This window comes from Pseudopodoces humilis, chromosome 4, assembly GCF_049639895.1.
Source record: "Pseudopodoces humilis isolate 2021_Gansu_Grassland_sample_001 chromosome 4, ASM4963989v1, whole genome shotgun sequence".
Lineage (NCBI taxonomy): Eukaryota > Metazoa > Chordata > Aves > Passeriformes > Paridae > Pseudopodoces > Pseudopodoces humilis.
This window is the reverse complement of record NC_142203.1, coordinates 3,660,366-3,677,398: the sequence shown is the minus strand read 5'-3', so window position 1 is coordinate 3,677,398 and position 17,033 is coordinate 3,660,366. Positions and strand designations below refer to the sequence as shown.

Genomic DNA, 17,033 nt, shown 5'->3' with positions numbered 1-17,033 from the left:
CTCCTCCACAACCTCTTGCGTAGGTACCTATCTTTCACTAGGCCGAATAAAATTCCCCATGGGGTCCCTACACAGCTCGCACTTTGCCTGCATGTGAGCTGAGGGCAGCGATCCCGGGACTGAGGGGAGGCAGCGCCCGCTGAGGGCAGCGATCCCGGGACTCAGAGTAGGCAGCACCCGCTCAGCACGGCGGCCCGAGCGAGAGTGGCGGGCGGAGCGCGGGGAAGCGGTTAAAAGTGTCTGTGGGTCTGGCCGGGGGCGGTCCGGGGCCGGCGGAGGAGGGGCTGATCCCCGCCGGCCCCGCCGCTCTCACCGCCCCTCGCTCAAGTCCCGGCGGCGGCGGCTCCCGGCGGTGGCTCCCGGCGGCCCGTCGGACGGGGAGGGCGCCCGCGGGACAGGTAGGCACTGACCGGACTTGTCCCTTCCTGTCCTGTCCTGTCCTGTCCTGTCCCGTCCCGTCCCGTCCGTCTCGTCCCGTCCCGTCTCGTCCCGGCCGCAGGTGCCGGGTGCGGCAGCCTCGGGGAGGAAGCGGGGGTGCGGCGGCATCGCTCCCGGAGCGGGGTTTTCCCTCGGCAGAAGCATCCTTCGGGCAGCGGGTGGGATGCGGAGCCGACCGCGGTGCCTCCGCCTTTGCAGAGCATTCAGGCGTGTTTGTCCCCGCGTTCGTGCGGGGTGACAGGATGGTGGGGCGGGATGCGGGAGAGCTGCTGCGGTCCCGAGAGTGGACGAGTCGGTTCAGCTTCTCTTCAGAGCACTTTTTTTTTTCTTTTCTTTTTTTCCCGTTAAGTGTCTGTTTTTAAAGGTTATGCTTCGTTTTCGCGGAAGGCTTTTGGCAGTCGTGAGCAGAGATTGGAGCGAGTGTATGCACTGGAATAGAGGGATGCTTGTGTATAGATGTAAATTAGTGTGACCTGCACGTGAAAATGCACATCTGTTTAATACCTTGATTCCGTTCCAGCATATGTCTCTCAGCAGAAGCTGCCTAGAGAAATTCTCAGTTGTGTGGTATCCTGCACAGATTTTCTTTTGGCGACAGTAATAGTAGCATAAACATTTCCTATTTTGTCTTTCAGCCAAGGAGTAGGTTCAATCTGGAAATGCAGGCACAAATCAATTAGGAAAAATACTCAGCTGCCTTTCCTCGAATGAGCTGGGAATGGAGAGCTTTTGATAATCTTATTAATTACTTAAATGTTGCTGCCAATCATTGAGTACTGAAAAGTAGTCAAAGTGAGCATGCATTTCCTAGAATCACATACAGCTCTGAAGTTTTTCCAAAGTACGAACTTCTCACTACAGAGTGAGTTTAAAACCTCACTTGGAATGTGTCATCAGTATAGAAGATGCTTCATAGCTTATTTTATCAAGTTGGTAACTGAGCTTTGGCAGCAGTGTGTTTGAAAGCTGATTAACATAATGACTGTCTATAGGAAAAATGTTTTTATCCAGCATCTTGGAAGAACAAAGAACAAAAAACCAAAAAGACAAGTCTGGAGAGTAGCATTTGTTTCCCAGCAGATAAGCTGCAGATCTTTTCTGAAAAGTCTTGCGTTCTTTGATTGAGTAGCATGTCTGATGTGAGACTGAAACTGAAAGCTGGCTTCAGTTGTCTTGTCAACATCCCTAACTGGTATTTGTGCCCAATAGCACAATACTTGGAGGAAAGCATATGTAATTAGGTATGTGTGTTCTTCTTGAAGTGGAGGGAGTGGGGATTCAACTATCTGAGCTGGAGACAGAATTTAGGAAAATACCAGGCTGGGTGGCCAAATAACTGTATTGCTTTCTACTTACTGGTCCTGCAAATGAAATCATATTAACACATCTAGTTTGATTTCCCATCTCAAATCAAAGAGACCAGCTGGGCAGGTGTGCTTCAGATCTTTAATCAGCTGGACAAACTGTAATTTAGGACCAAGTTTCTACTTATTTGCCTATGTAACTCATGCACCTGCACAGCATCAATATATGGCACATTATGTAATAAACTTCATTTAATTTTTCTTACACGGCCAACCATGTGGCCTTGTCACACAATCAAATTTAAATGTGTGCTGCTTCTACAGGGGGTGAATCAGTGGCATCGTATTAGTTTTGGCCGCTGTGGAGGTGCCATGGCTTTGTGCTTTGCTCCTTAGTGTGTGGTTGTAAGTCTGGAGTGTTACAAGTCTCTGACAGAAAAGAGCAGTTCACAGGAGTGGCTATGGAATTTGTATCTTATGGACATTGGAGATATATCCACATTTGGCAGATGTGGACTATGATTATAGTCGGTATCTGGCAAAAAAAATCTAAACTGCAGGCAGCTCAGTGACCTGTGTGAAGTCAGCTGGCTATGTCTGCTTAATTTCTCTGGAAATAGACTTGCCCTTTTCTGGTGTATCAGGTGGTAAAACGGTCCAGATGTGGCACAGTTCTGCAGGGGCAGGGCTGGCTGTGTCTTTAAGTCCCCAAAGACAGAAACTGTACTACCCTTGTGTTAGGGGTGGGGGGGAGATGCCATAGCCCTTTTTATATAAATTTTACCATTTAAATGTCTACTTAGATAGCTAATGCTGTCATTTTAAGTGTGACTGGTGGGGTGGGAGTAGGAGGACCTGTCCTGGGGTGGTTCTAGTGTTAAATGAGTTGTTTTGAGGTGAGCAGAAGGGTTTAGCCAAGTGAACAGTCCTTTGGTGACTTGCATAACCATGTTTTCCACAATCAGCTGTTCAGCTGTACGGGTACACACACCCCCTAAGGAAGCAAGTGCAGTTAACAAAAGCAATTAAGTCATCTATGCAAAGAACACAGGAACTGTGCATTAACATACTTAAGTTTGATTAACATCTAGCAGAGTTTGGAGTGGGCTTTTGACTGCAGCTGGTAAGGATCCCTTGAATTTATATTCCAATTACTTGGCAGGAGTTTTGTGTGGTTTTTCTACATCACTTTTTCTAGTCTAAGCATTTTCACTTCTTATTAGGGAAAGCAGGTGTCTTTTGAGGAAGGTAAAAAACAAATTCTTTCTGTGTGTGACACAGTTTTAGTCTAACCAAAGATACACTGCTTTAAAAAACCCAAAGTTATGTAGACAGTGCTGTAAGATGGATGTGATCCCATTTAGTTTTTTAATTTATTTTAATGGAACACAATGTTGATGAGTAGTGTTTCTTCAGGTATGGACAGGAATGGTGTCGTGAAAGGACAAAGTTCTTACATCGTTACTCCTGTTAAGTGGTGTCTTCCTTGATGAATGATGCCAGTGGAATCAAATTTCAGTATGTAGCAGTTATGGTACTGACTCACTGCCAGGAATTTGATCCTGATTTTTAATATTAACAGATTAGTTTGTCAGTAATTAGTACTGACTTCATATGCTCCAGTCATCATAGCATAAATGTAGATATAACTGCAGTATTTTTTCATCTGTGTGAAGAATCTGTGTCTTGCTATTCCAAATGAGGGTTGTTGGTTTTTTTTACTTATGAAAAGAGTATGTATCATCCAAAGCCATCTGTCAGAAAACTAGGAGAAATATTCTGGGGCGGGATTTACTTTACTGGAATAGCTTTATTGATTGTGTCAGCATTCATGTTAATTAACCCATTCAAACTGTCTGGTCTTTAATTGATGTTTTGCCTGTGTAAGGATTTGTGGTTCATGCCTTTGGATGTACATGTTAGGTTTATATTAAAATGTGGACAGCCATCTCTTCCAGTTTTATCAGTGTTTTGTATCTGATTAATTACTCATAGTCAGCAGTGAGATACTAATTCTGAGGTCTTTTGATGTGCAAGACAATGAGAAGATACAGCAAAAAAAACATGATTTTAACTTTGAGATTGACTTGCTGTGTGGCCTCAGGAAAGAAATTTAATTTTGTTTTTCTGTTGCTGTAAAAGAACACCCTTCTCAGCCTACCAGATCATTTTTGTTGAACACACAGGGGTGCAAGTGTGTGCAAAATTATTTTTTCTAAGAAATTGAAAGACTTCATATTAGTATGTCATTTTAGAATTAGGATCACTGGCACGAAGAGCTGCAGCTTGTATGGTTCTAGTGTCCACCCCTGCAGCTGCAGGAGATACACAACAGAAGAACAGTAGCAAAAAATGATCTTGCCTTTTGTGATCTAAACCCCAAGACAAAAGGCAAGAGGAAATAAGGAGACAATGAAATAACAAAGACAGGTTTCAAGTTAAAGTCATGTTCTTCTTTGTGAAAAGTCAATGGAAGTTCATACATTTAAAGGGATTAATAATAGCTCTTTTTCAGATAGGAAATGGTGAGGAACTATTTCTCTGTGGTACCAGTATCTTGCCAATGATGGCTGGAACCAAGGCCTCACCAAACAAAGGGTCAACATCTTGAAAAGTACTGGAAATGCTGGGTATGGGAAGAGACCATGAAAGGCAAAGGGCATCTCAGAGAAGTCATGACCTTAGGATGATGCAGAAGGTGAATTTGTCAGGCTGGACAAGAGGAGACCATCAAGGGTTTGTGGTCTGGGTGGAATTGTCCAGGCAAGAGTCAGGGTGGCCCTGACCCATCATGATGATGCTTCTCCCGGGCAGTGCTCATCTGGAAGGGTCTGCAGTGGAGGGTGTAGAGAGGGAGGACGGCTGGCTCAGGCTGCTTAATAAAGAAAATTGATCCAGAGGAAGGATAATGTGTGCTTAGGGTACCTGGCACACATATGAGCAGTACCAGGGTGGAACACCAAACCAGGGCTCAGAAGAAGTTATGTTACTTTGATGGACTGCGAACGAAAGAAAAATGTGCTGGACAGAAGATGGTACACGAGCTGGTAGCTTGTTGTTCCATGCACAGCCCATTTCTTTCAGGAAGAAGCCACTGCTTCCCAAAGTTTTCTGCACATCACAGGCATTATGTCATGAATTCTTCCCACACAGTGCCTGTTTCCTTCAGGGTTAGGTCCTGTCAGTCCTCTTCAGAGTGCTGTATTTCAAGAGTAGCTGTACAAGACAAAAAATTTCCAGTACAAATTTTTTCAAGAGACAGTACGGGCAGGAGGATGTTGTTCTTAACATGGTTTGGTCTCAGCCCTGTGAGAATACTTTCCATGAATGAAAGCAGAGACATCCGTGCAGGGTTTCAATGAGTTCAGCATGTTTAAAGCAACTTTTGAAGTTCCTCCTGTACGGAAGTCTTGTCTATGTATTTTTCAGAATTTTTTTTGGCAGGGGAGAGGTCGGGTGTTCTTGGGGAATTTAAAGGATTTATAGAGCAAGTAGTAAAATAACATTGTCACCTGGTAAGTTACTTGTCTTTGTCCTGTGGAAATGTTTTGATTTTATCTTGCAGGCATTTTTCTGAAGTGCAGGAGAAAAATATTCAAGGTGGAGATAACTTTGACTTGGGTTTTTGGGTTTTTTCCCATCCCCCACGTTGTGTTATTTGGAGCACAATTGTCTGCTGTCATAGGGTCTAGGAAAAGCGATTTAAAGTGATTTAAATAAATGATGGTTATGTTACGTTACTTGCCCTGCTCTTCATGTGGCCCATAGAGAAGCTTCATAATCGGTTGATTTGGATGAGAGCTTTTGAATCCTGACTTTTAAAGTTTCAGCGTTGCTGGGCTGATTAACTAAAGTGCAGCAGAAGAGTTTTCGATCTCAGGGCTCTGCCAAAAGGAGCCCCCAAAGTGAGTGTTTTGTGTGAAAGCATGCCTTGCAGTTTGAGCCCAGAGTGACAATGATTGTAACACAATGCTGCTCATGTGACAGGGAGACAAAGAGCCCATTATGCACGGCTGACTGGCATCAGATCCTCCAAAAGCCAATAGTCAGACCAAGCTTGATCACACTGGAAGCACTTGCAAGTTTTCAAAAAAAATAAAAAATAAAAAATAAAAAGACGTGTGTTTGTGTGTATGCACATGCCACGGTCTGGTTAAGTTTTAAGTACAAAATGACATAATTGATTTGTTTATGTTTTTTTAGAAGCTGCTGTCAGGAATCAGCAAAACACATGTAACACAGCGTTCAGAGCAGACTTAGTGGGAATAAGACGGAGTATGCCAACAGGCCAAGTGGATCTTCCACTTCCTTTGCTTCTTTGCTCCCTTGCTTCCTTCTGTGTGCTTTTGTGCATGTGTAGCTGGGTTTTAGTCTCCTAAAGTGTTCACAAAATTCTGGACCACATTGGTCTGTCAATACACACATCTTATGATCTCTGGAACTTCAGCACAAATAATGGCTGTGTGTGTTTGTGGGAAACATCTGTTTGGTGATTTATAAACCCTCTTCAAAGGGTTCAAGAGCACTTGATACACGAAGAAATATCCCTGACAGGTTGTGAGCTGTTGCAGTCTTGGTCCCAAAGGCAGCAGGGCTGGAAATCTAGCGAGTAAATAGGACACAGCAGTTGGAGTGGAGAGCTCTTCAATTAGAAATGTATTTGTTTAAAAACAGCTGGTTTGCCTTTGCAGCCTTGAGGGCTGCAGTGACTTCTCCAGCACATGGGAGGTGGCACTTGATGATGGCCAGAGTTACTGATCACACCCTGCAAAGAGGTTTGGCTTTATTCCCTAACTGTGCTGTGTGTCACTTTTCCTTTCTGCTGTTTTCTACCATAAGAAGAACCTCACAATCTGCACAGACTGCCTGCCTGAATCCATCACTGTCACCAGTGAAAATCAGAGGCTGCCTCTTTCATATCCTCTTTTTGCCTATGAAAACCACTCTTAACTCTCTGGTCTCCTTTGTCAGGAAAATTAATCCACAAACACCAGAGGTTTATGTCCAAAAAGGAGACCGAGGAGTCCTTTTACTTTATTCGAATAAAGGGAGAGGCCATGGGGCATTCCCCTGGGCTCTTTCAAATTTTTGGAGGGCGCAGCCTCCTTTTTATCCTAATTCCCGGCCGCTTGTCCCTTCTCTCTTTCCCCATAGGCTGAGGTACTTGAGAGATACAGACTTCCCGGAACGCCTGACACCTGCGATACCTTCCCCACCGAATGCATAATCCTTTCTTAATTCTTAACTCTTGCGGAATTGATGGTGCTCTTTCAGTGCCTCTTTCATCTTTTAGTGGAATCCATCCCATTGTTTCTGTTGTCTCTCACTGATAGCTGCATCTTATCAGCAGACCCACAGCTTGTCTGTAAAGACAAACCCGTCATTCCTCTCACCTTCCCTCCCAACTTCTTCCTGCTTAGACAGTGAAAGTACGGAAGCAGAATGATGATTTGGGCCTCTTTTTCCAGAGCTGTGTGTGGGCTCCTCCGGATCTGGGGGAGCCCCCTCGGGATGGAGCACAGGGCAGGATATTTACCAGCAGCGCCACCGGCTCCCCCGTTTAACTCGTGGCTCTGCTCGCTCCGTAATGGAGCTTTCCTGCCTTTTTAATCCACGCCACATGCGGGTGACCCGAGCAAACCCTGTGGGAAGACAGAAGCCCTGTTGTGTGTTTGTAGAGCAGTTGCTCGGAAGCTGATGTACAGCTGTGGCCGGGCTTGTTTGGAAGTGAAGAGTAACTTGATCTTCTAATATTTTTTTTTTTTTTTCCTCCTTCGTCTTCATTTTTTTTCCCCCCCTTCCCCAGACTGATACTGCAGATAACAACTGTTTCTGAAGGGTACCTGCCAGTGAGATTAAAATGTGCATTTTAAATAGAGGGGTAGAGTTCATGAAGATTTTATCAGACTGCAAAGAATGTAATTTCTGTTTGTTTGTTTGTTTGTTTAAATTAATAAATGTAGCTAGTTTTATTTCTTTTAAAATAAAAGGAGTGACTGTACAGAGAACCCAGTTTTCTTACTCTTATTTGCATTTAGTAAACCAGGAGTGACTCAGGTGAGATCACTGAACTTCCAGAGTAACTGAGGTGAAAGTTCATGATGGCAGACCCATTGTTGATGCATTTTAGGATTTGTGAAGACACACACATCTGTGTCATCCAAATGTACCAAGGCTGCCTCCACCAAAGCCAGAACAACTGGCTTCTTTTAATAGATAATTAAATTTTCTTTTAGACAAAAGCAGAATTGCCAGCACTGTGATGGACTCCGCTGAGAATACATACGGTGCTCTCTGTGCTTTAGGGTTGGTCTGGATTAAAGGGTCTACACACTTCAGATTCTGCTCTGCAGGTATGCCACAGGCCACCATCACTTCAAAAGAGAAGATGGTGCTGAAGAAAAAATATCACTACTTCCAGGGAACTTGTTTAAACTCTGAACCCAGAAAAGATTGCATTTTTAATTATTGAGTAAGGAGATTGGGTGAGTAGTTCTTGAAATAGTAAAACAAAAACACAGCAAGAGAGAAGCTTCCTTGTTTTAAGTATCCCCTCTTCTTGTCAGTGGATTTTTCCATCTCCATAACCCATTTCAGAGAGCTGTGAGACTTAATCTCATCTCTGGAACAATATTGTTCCTCTGCAACATTAATGCTTGTTTTAGATATGCTTCATTCTTTCTTGCTGAATACTAGTTCATGCCAATTTGCATTATGTATGAATAATCACAGCCAGGATATGCATTCATGGTAAGTGAACCTCAAAGGATGCAGTGGTTTGGGGTTCTGGTCTGCACCACTAATATGCCGGAGAAGATTTTTTGTGCTTTTGCAGATTGCCAACCTTTCTGTGCGTATTGTGACAGTGGATCAACTTCAGAAAAGAGATTTTTGTTTGGCTGGCTTGCTGAAGTAGTGTCAGGATGCAGGGAGGAAATGCCCTTTCTCATCTAGCAATGAGACAAGTTGTGAAGAAAGCCTGGGGTCACTGATGCTGCCTCTTGGTCTGCACAAGGGGGTTTTTTGGAATTAAGTAGAAATCCATTGCAATCACTCCAAAAATGTCTAATGCCACTGAGTAATGTTTCTCGAGCCTCCCTTCTAGATACTCACTTTATCTCCTTCTCTTGTGGGAGTCTCTCAATAGAGTTCCGAAAATTACCCTGCTTTTTGTTGCATGGCCTATCTCCAGCGAAATAGCAAAGCTTTATTACACTGATGTTTTCTCTTAGGCATATGTGTGTGTTTTCCTTCATTGCTGATTCCAACAAGAACACCAATGGGAAAAACAAAGAAGTGAAACAGCAGACTGACAAGAAGGCATTATTGGCCTCTTCAGAGGTGACCCAAATCTGTAAAAAAAAATTCTCTCAGTCGTGACATTGGGTGTAGTCACTCCTTTGTAAATGTTTAGGACCCAGAAGGTTGTATTTCCTGATTTGCTACACCCAGTTGGTACCATGATGCTCATGTTATTGCCATCGTGGGAGAGTATCAAACTGGAGGCATGGGTCCTGAGGGTGGGTTGAAAATGGAGAGTAGCAGACCTAAATTCTGTTTTCAGCTCTGCTGTTGACTGGTTTTGTGAAACAAGATGAAACACTTTGACAGACTGGAGTCAAATACTTTCCATGTACAGTGTGGTTATTAAGAGTAGCCTCGTAACAAAAAGAAAAAAAAGGCCGTGCAGTGTTAGAAGTGTTGTATATCTTGTAGGGAGTTATGTCAATTAAAATGCTGTATGTGAGATTATTACATAATGTGTATCTAAAATAAATGTGCTTAAGTGAGTGCTATCTTTTGCTGTATTCACTAGGATGAGGGAAAACAGATATTTGCAAAAGAAGAGACCTCAAAGTAGAGAGCCATGTGGAAACTTTCTGGACCCCCTTGTAGCATGGAGCAGCCTTGAACTCCTGAGGGCCCAACAAAAACCTTCAGCCAGTGACAAAGAGCATCTGCCCTGGCTTGTCTCACCCATTGGGGCAGACTCCTTCCAAAAAACAGTCACTTGCTCTCCTGGAGGAGGAGAATTAGAGTGTCCCAATCTGCCCTCCAGAGAGAAGAAAGATTTATACATGGATTAGTTCAGTGGGCAGCTAACAGGTTGGGTCAGGCCAAGTGCCCATCACTCACCTAGCCCATGGTGGACAGCTTTGCTTCAGCTTCCAGCACAGCAGCATCCTTCTGCCTTTCAGGAGCAGATGCAGTGGATATTGGTGCAGTTTTTGTTGCTCTTCTACACATACTTTTACCTTTCTTTGCACTCTCTGGGGCAGCAGAGAAAATTGGTAAGGAAAGTCAAATAATCCCTTACTTCTTACTGGATGAAGTGGATGAAAAGCAGTTTTCAGCAATACTGCAGCTGGCCTGTCTGTCTTCATGCTTACAATAGCAACATACATTTCTGTGCTCTTGGTAGAAAGCCGGTGTGAAATTGGAAAAAAAAAAAAAGTTAGTTGAGGGAGAAAGTGTCATTTTGCTATGTCAGGACAGTAGATGCTAAGAGTTTGGGTTCTAGAGCCAAAAGAAAATCAGCTGGTCATACAACCAGTTATTGGCTAGCTCAAAATAGCTAGGGTTTTCACCAGGTGTCATATGTGAATTTCAGAGAAAGGCAATTCCTGAGTTCAGGTTTTATCCAAGTTTCCATGCAGATCAGAGGAGACTGTCCATTCCATTTTTGCTCTTCCTAGGAGCTCCTTCACTGTGATTGTCCAGTCACTCTGCAAATGCTGTGCTGTTTGTCACTGTCCTCTCAGCCCTTTGCTCACCTGCTGGCAAGATAAGGCAGCAGATGCACGCTGAACGTGAAATTTCATGTGGTGCGACTTCGAGATTTTCAGTTGTTTATGTCTCTCTCATCCATTAATGAGAGATGACACATTCAGACATTAAGATAACCACTGGTCTTCCTTCTGAAAACAGGGGCTGCTTTTAATTTACCTTTAAGAAAGAAAGAAAAGAAAAGAAAAAAAAAAGGAGGTATAATTTGAAATACTTGGTTCAGTTTATAATGAATGACTGAACCAAGGCCAACGTTCCTGTAGTTTTAACTGAGAGGCAGCAGAAGCTGTAACAGAGATGCTGCTAGTGCCAGTTGGGCTATAAGTTATAAGTCTACTTTACAAAGTTTGCCTGTTTTCTGGCACAGTCTCTGACACATACACTCCAGTCAATCAAAGTAAAGTGCCTAATAACAGATGTGGCAATTAAGCTGAAGAATTCTGTCTCTCTCTCGTTTAATTTTTATTACAGAGAATAACAGAGTACCTCATTAAACCCACCATCATCGAGATTTCTTTTTTTTTTTTTTTTTTAATTTGGCATACAAATGTCTGCAAAAATTAGATCTCTGAATAGGGTGCTTTGTTACTAAAGGTGCTTTGTCAGACAATGATATGAACAGACCATTTTTGTATGACAAATATGTGGTTGTGCTACTGCTGTCCTTTTGCAAACTGCAAAGAGGTACTGGCTAAAAGAAGTCAACATGTGTCCTGAAGGATAATATTTTGTGGGATTTAGGGCCTTGTGTTCAAGTTGTTAAAAATGTGGTCTTGATTCTTCTGGGTTCAAAGTATGTTGCCCTCAACTGAATTCAGCAGCAGGCATTTAAAAAAGGTTTCAGATAATCTGAAACCCAGGCCAATTAACATATTAGAGAAACTTTACTGATAACCTAAAAAAGTTGTCTTCTGATTGTTGAAGCTTCTAAGGCATTTTCTGTCATTAGTTTCTTCCACTGATGTATTGGGCACTCTTTTTAAAAAGGCCTCTGATTCATCGTTAGACTTAATTAATTCAATAATTTAATGATCTGAGGTGCCCTAAAATTTATGGTAAGAGAAAACTGATACTGATATAAATCTGAACAGGAAGCTTTTATATGAAATTACTCTGTTAGTGTAAGAGGCATAAAATACAAAGTTGTTTACTTAGTCATTCTTAGAAAGAATTTGCTTTTTTACTGCCTGCCACAAGCATTGGTAGTTTTATTTCTTGGAGGTTCTATTTATTCACAGAAGCATAACATCATACCCTACAACTTCAAGTGATACTGTAGGAGTGTATTGAACCACTTTGTGCCTGTGTACATTCACCTGCACATTTTATATCCTCACTGTGCAGAAAACTTGCAGACACCACTGGCACCTGGCAAAGTTGGATTTCTCCCCAGGAATTTTTTATTTTTTTCTCTGCTGGCAGACAGGGAGACTAAGTACTAGAATTCCACAACTGCAAACATGGTTTTAAGTTTGTATTAATGTTTGTGGAGGATGTAATGTGTTTAAGCCAGTTTACTGTGAAAACTACATTTTTTGCATGTTCCTCACTCTGTAGGCCTCTTGAGGTTGTGTTGTAATCCCTGTGAAAGTTCTTCAAGGCAGAAGTTCTTCAAGACTTAAATAAAGATAGGATTTATCCCTTTAATTGTGGGTTTGTTAAAGAACTAGAATTAACCAGTCACTTTTTGGTTCTGAATCCTGTTCTTCCATTTTCTCCTTTGAGTGCTAGTAGCATTCCAACCTCTGAAAATAACCAAAATAAAAGGTAGAAGTGAGCGAATGAACTGTCAAAGGAAACACTTTTGCATTCCCCATTCTTCTGCTAAAATGTTTTGAATTTTCTTTGCAGGGTGGTGGGGGCATGTGAGTCTTTGTGCAGTGAATCACAGATGCTTTGATTGTTGGAGGCGGAAAAACTGATCTGTAATGCATTGAAATGTTTCAGAAGCTGTTAAGGGGAAATGGCATCAGAATTAATTAATTTTGGTTTTTTAAGGAGATCATTTGAAAAGTGAAGTTTGTGAGCTGTGATAAAGATTTACAGGAGTGTAATGCTTTGTGTAAATCATGAAAACGGGAGCTAGCTGGAAGGACAACTTTATTTTCTGCTGGGTGTTACATGCAAAATGGCATTTCACTAGATGATTTACAAGGACAAAGGTACTGAAGCAGAGTTGCCAGCAAATTTTTTGCACGAGTTATAGCATCCTGTTAGCAGCTAGAAGTTATAAACAAATGCAGGAGTTCATATGTCTGATTTTCATAATGAAAGGGTCCAGTGAAAGGCTGTGACAAGTGCAGGGAGCTGCAGACTGAAGAATTTTGCCAGTGATAACAGAGGCTGTGTCTAGGAAAAGGAAGAATCTAATGTATGATGAAAATGTATGTGGAAAAAGAGAACATGCATGTGATGGGGGAGGGAAGGAAACAGAGGCTGTCTTTGAAGAGGGCTGAAAAGCAGAAGACTTTTAAATGAAGGTAGGCACATTTGAAATTGATCCTAAATTGCATAGGAAGCTGAAGTAACTGAGTCCTTTGATTGTACTCTTTTATATCCTGGCAATAAACTGGAAGTGACACGGTGTCTGTAAGGCTGGTAATAGGAAAAGAGAGGTCACAGAAACTTTGTTCAGGAGAGGGTAAAACCATGAATGGTAATTTCCACAGCCGTGGAACCAGGGCATTGGTGTATTTAGGCAACCACAGGATTGTCCCAGGCAGCTTGTCAGTAACCACAGAGTTTTCACAGTTACATCCATGTGCAGTGTGCCTTTTTTATGACTCCCATTAGGGGGAAAAAAAAAATTAAATATCAGAAATCTAGATGGTATATGGCTGAGGGACTATGACAAAAATTTGATACAGATATCTTTATCCTGTAACTCTTCAATAAAGCTTTCATACATGCTAGTAATACCTAATTTCAGAAATAATTCTCCTTAAACACATGCAGTCAGACATTTTTACTTAAAGTGTTCACCTGCACCACTAAAATAGACCTGAGGTTAATAGAAAGAGGTGTTTCAGTAAGGAATACATTATTTGAAAAAATATTTTAAAATATATTAATTTAAAAAAAAAAAGAAAAGAAAGGGAGAGGAGGGGGTAAGAAGAAGAGGGGTATATGATTTTTGTCTCAAACCTATACTGTATAGACTCTATTAAATTACATGACATTTGCAACTTCTGCTGAGAACTGTTAGCTCCCAACATCCACCCTGGGAAGGATGCCTAGGGCTGAGAGGTGCCATCTGTGTATGGACATAGTTTTTTATGTTTCCCCTGAAATGTCTTATGTCAAACAAGCAAATCAGGATTTATGTTCAAGGTGCTATTTCATCTTCTCAAAGTGTGCTTTTTAGAAAATTTGGGTTGGAGTCTACACAGCTTTAACTGTCTTTATTTGGTAAATTTTCACTTGGGTGGAAAAAAAAGGAAAAAGGGAACCGTATTTAGCCAAAAGGTTTTTGTTAAAAGCTTAATCCTGCTGCCTCCCCATGGAAATAATCTTTAAACATACAATACCAAGGGCTATAGGTAACCTGAGTGGTTCAACACCTATACTTCCTGTCTGCCTGAAAAAAAAGGAAATACTTTCAAGTGAAAGGGCCCTAATTTAGCAGATAATGAAAGCTACAGTGAAGTGACCCCATGTTTGTGATGTTTGGCAGCCTTCCTCTGAGGAATAATAATGAGTCCATCTGCAGAGTATCTGGCATGCTGGCATTTGTCTTTACCATGCCTCCTTGCCTTGTGCAGACTTGACTTCCACTGAACTGTCTTTTCCTGCCCTTTTAATGCTAATTCAAGGGAGAAGAGGACTGATAAGTGGATATATGGTCCCTGCCAGTTTACCAGCTTACAAAACTCCCACTGAATGGCAGTAGGTGAAGTCGTGGGCCAAAGAGAATCTTGTTTTTCAAGAGGACAGTTCCTAGAGGAAACTCTCATGTGGTCTTTTGCAGTGAGAACAGGTCTTTTAAAAGATACTGCTGAGTGTTCTGCAGGGAAGGACAGAGTCCTTGAGGACCTTGTTGCAATATTCCCATGCTTTTGGTCTGTGCTGCAGCATGATCCATGCTATCCAGCCACCCATTCCACCTGAAACCACGTGGCATTACTAGTGCAAATCCACATAATTGCTGGGTGGTAAAGATTTCTGTTTCCTCCCATGTTTGCAGTTACCTTATTTCATTCTGTGCTTGTAATTACAATCCAAGAGGTTGTTTGATGCTTACAAAACAATGTGCAGTGTGACAGCTCCCAACCTCTCCAGGTTTCCACCGGAAAATGTTTGTGTTTAAGGGAAAAAAAAACCTAAAAAATACAGTTTAACTCCAAAATTTACTCCTGTTTAGAATTTTAATATAGTTTGAGAGGTGCTCTCTGTTATTTAAGATCAGGTCAAGTATTATTGCATTTATATTTAGTAGGAATGATAGAGAGATGCATTCTGTGAAATTAGAGCATTACTTGATGCTGTAGCTTTCAAAACTGGTAGTTCCATCACTTAGGGCAAATAAAGCCTGGTTTCCTCCAGACTTTTGCATTATCCCTGGATTCTCTGGAACTCCACAATTCAAGACTTCTTCCCCTCTCTTGCTTCCAGTTTAAGTGACCAATAAAACTACAAGTTATTGGGCATGAGGCCATGACACACAGACAAACATTTTGATTACATAAGCCTCATTTTTTTAGAAGCCTCTGATAATTAAAGAGAGACTTAAAAATAAAAATTATCTAATAACCAAAGAAAAATGGTTATTGATTACTGATTTCTTAGCAGCATAACAGGAGAAAAGTAGCAGCATATCTGTCTCCATCAAGGAGACTTGCTCCAGCACACTCAGCCTCTGACTTGGTTATTCTTCAGACACCTAATGAGTCTAAATGAGTTGTTTTTCCCACATCTCTTGCTTAGCCATCTTCAGCACCTTTGGACTCTCCAGATGTGTCAGTCTCTTTCACAGTGAGGTTTGAAAAGCAGCACAAGTGGAGGGTCAGATCTGATTAAGCTGCATCAAGAAGGCCTCTTACAATCTCTGATCATGGAGGGTGTGGAAGTTTAGGGCACTTCAGTTAAGGGCTATTGGATTATTAAGGATATTGGATTATCCTCTAGCAAACTCTCATGCTGGCTGTGCAGATCCCACACATTTTCTGTCAGGCAGAGTCTCAGCCCTGCCAGCTTGGTCTGTCCTGAGCTCCCCATGACAGTGACAGTCAATGCTGCCTTTGGAGTGACATGTTTTGAGGATTTGGGAAAAGACCAGTCAGTTTCCATTTGCTGTGACTGTACATCTTCAGCCAGCCTAGGGTCTGTGTGATAATGCTCCTAATTCAGGTTATTTCGTATTTCCTTTATGAGTGAGATTTCATGTGACAAAGTGTCAAACTGATTTACTGATTTCCAAAGGGAAAACGCCTTCTTCTCTTCATCCATTAATTCTCTAATGTAATCGATAAAAGCAATCAGTTGTGGTTTTTTTTTTTTCCACGGAGCTAACATGGGATTAATCATCATTGACAAGATTAGGTCAGATTCAGATTTTGCTCTGCCTGACATCAGTCGTGAGAGAGACATTTTTATAAGCAAATTGTGTCCCTGGTAGGGGAGCTGAGCCTCTGGAGTGAAGAGTGTTACGGAAAAGGCCCTGCAGGCCAAACAATTCTTCACCAAAAAATATTTAGAAAAACTCCTTTTTCTCACGTGGAGCTGTAATTTCCAGCTGCAGTCACCAAGTCTGTGTGGGGTGCTCTGGAGAGAGGGAAGGCAAGGACACCTGCAAGGGGCCCTGCACAGATGACTGTGTGGTTTACAATTCAGTCCAAAATTTGAAGAAAACTACAATGGACCAAGAGAAAACTTATTTTCAAGTAGCACTTGCTGTACATGCAGTTTTATGCCATGTCTGTGCAGTTAAGAACAGCCCATGGGTTTGCAGCTCAGAAAACATTTTGATGTCCCTGTGCCTTAACATTGCAGAAAGGCAGGACTGAGTGCTGTAAAACCTTTGAGATGCAACAACAGAGTACGAAAGGCTCTCACTTCCCTGCAGTTTGAATTCTAACTAAATGGCCCGTTCCTGCTGCATTTTTCATGTATCAATGGTAAAAATGCTTTTGCCACGGTAATGGGAAAGCTGCATCAGCATTTCCCTTGGTCTTGGGTCCATTATGTCATGTTAGCAACTGTGTCATACTATTCTCTGTTCCTCATGCAGTTCTAATCCTGGTTAATTCTCTGGCAGCATTTGATTTTGCTGACCAAAAAATATCTGTTTGCAGCCTTGAGCAACCTTCAATTATTTTACAGTGTACATCATACCTTCCCCTGCCCTCCCCGCCCAGTTCCACCTGTATTTATTTACCTTGATTATGATAAATCTGAGGGAGAACTGTGTGCCCTGTGTGCCCTCAGTTTTGCCTGTGGGTGTGCTCTGGGTGGGTGGAGAGATTAATTTGTAAGCATGTCTTATTTTTCACCTCATAAAAAAGCATT

The 17,033-nt window shown here is 42.0% G+C and overlaps 1 protein-coding gene across 1 annotated transcript in view; it reads left to right on the top strand.

Annotated features, from left to right (window-relative positions):
• Positions 1 to 313: 313 nt before the first annotated feature.
• MEGF10 (multiple EGF like domains 10) overlaps positions 314 to 17,033 on the top strand; it is an 85,609-nt gene continuing 68,889 nt past the window's right edge. Inside the window, exon 1 of the mRNA XM_005529439.3 lies at positions 314 to 398. The gene's annotated coding sequence lies outside the window, so the exon portion shown is untranslated. The remainder of the gene's footprint in view (positions 399 to 17,033) is intronic.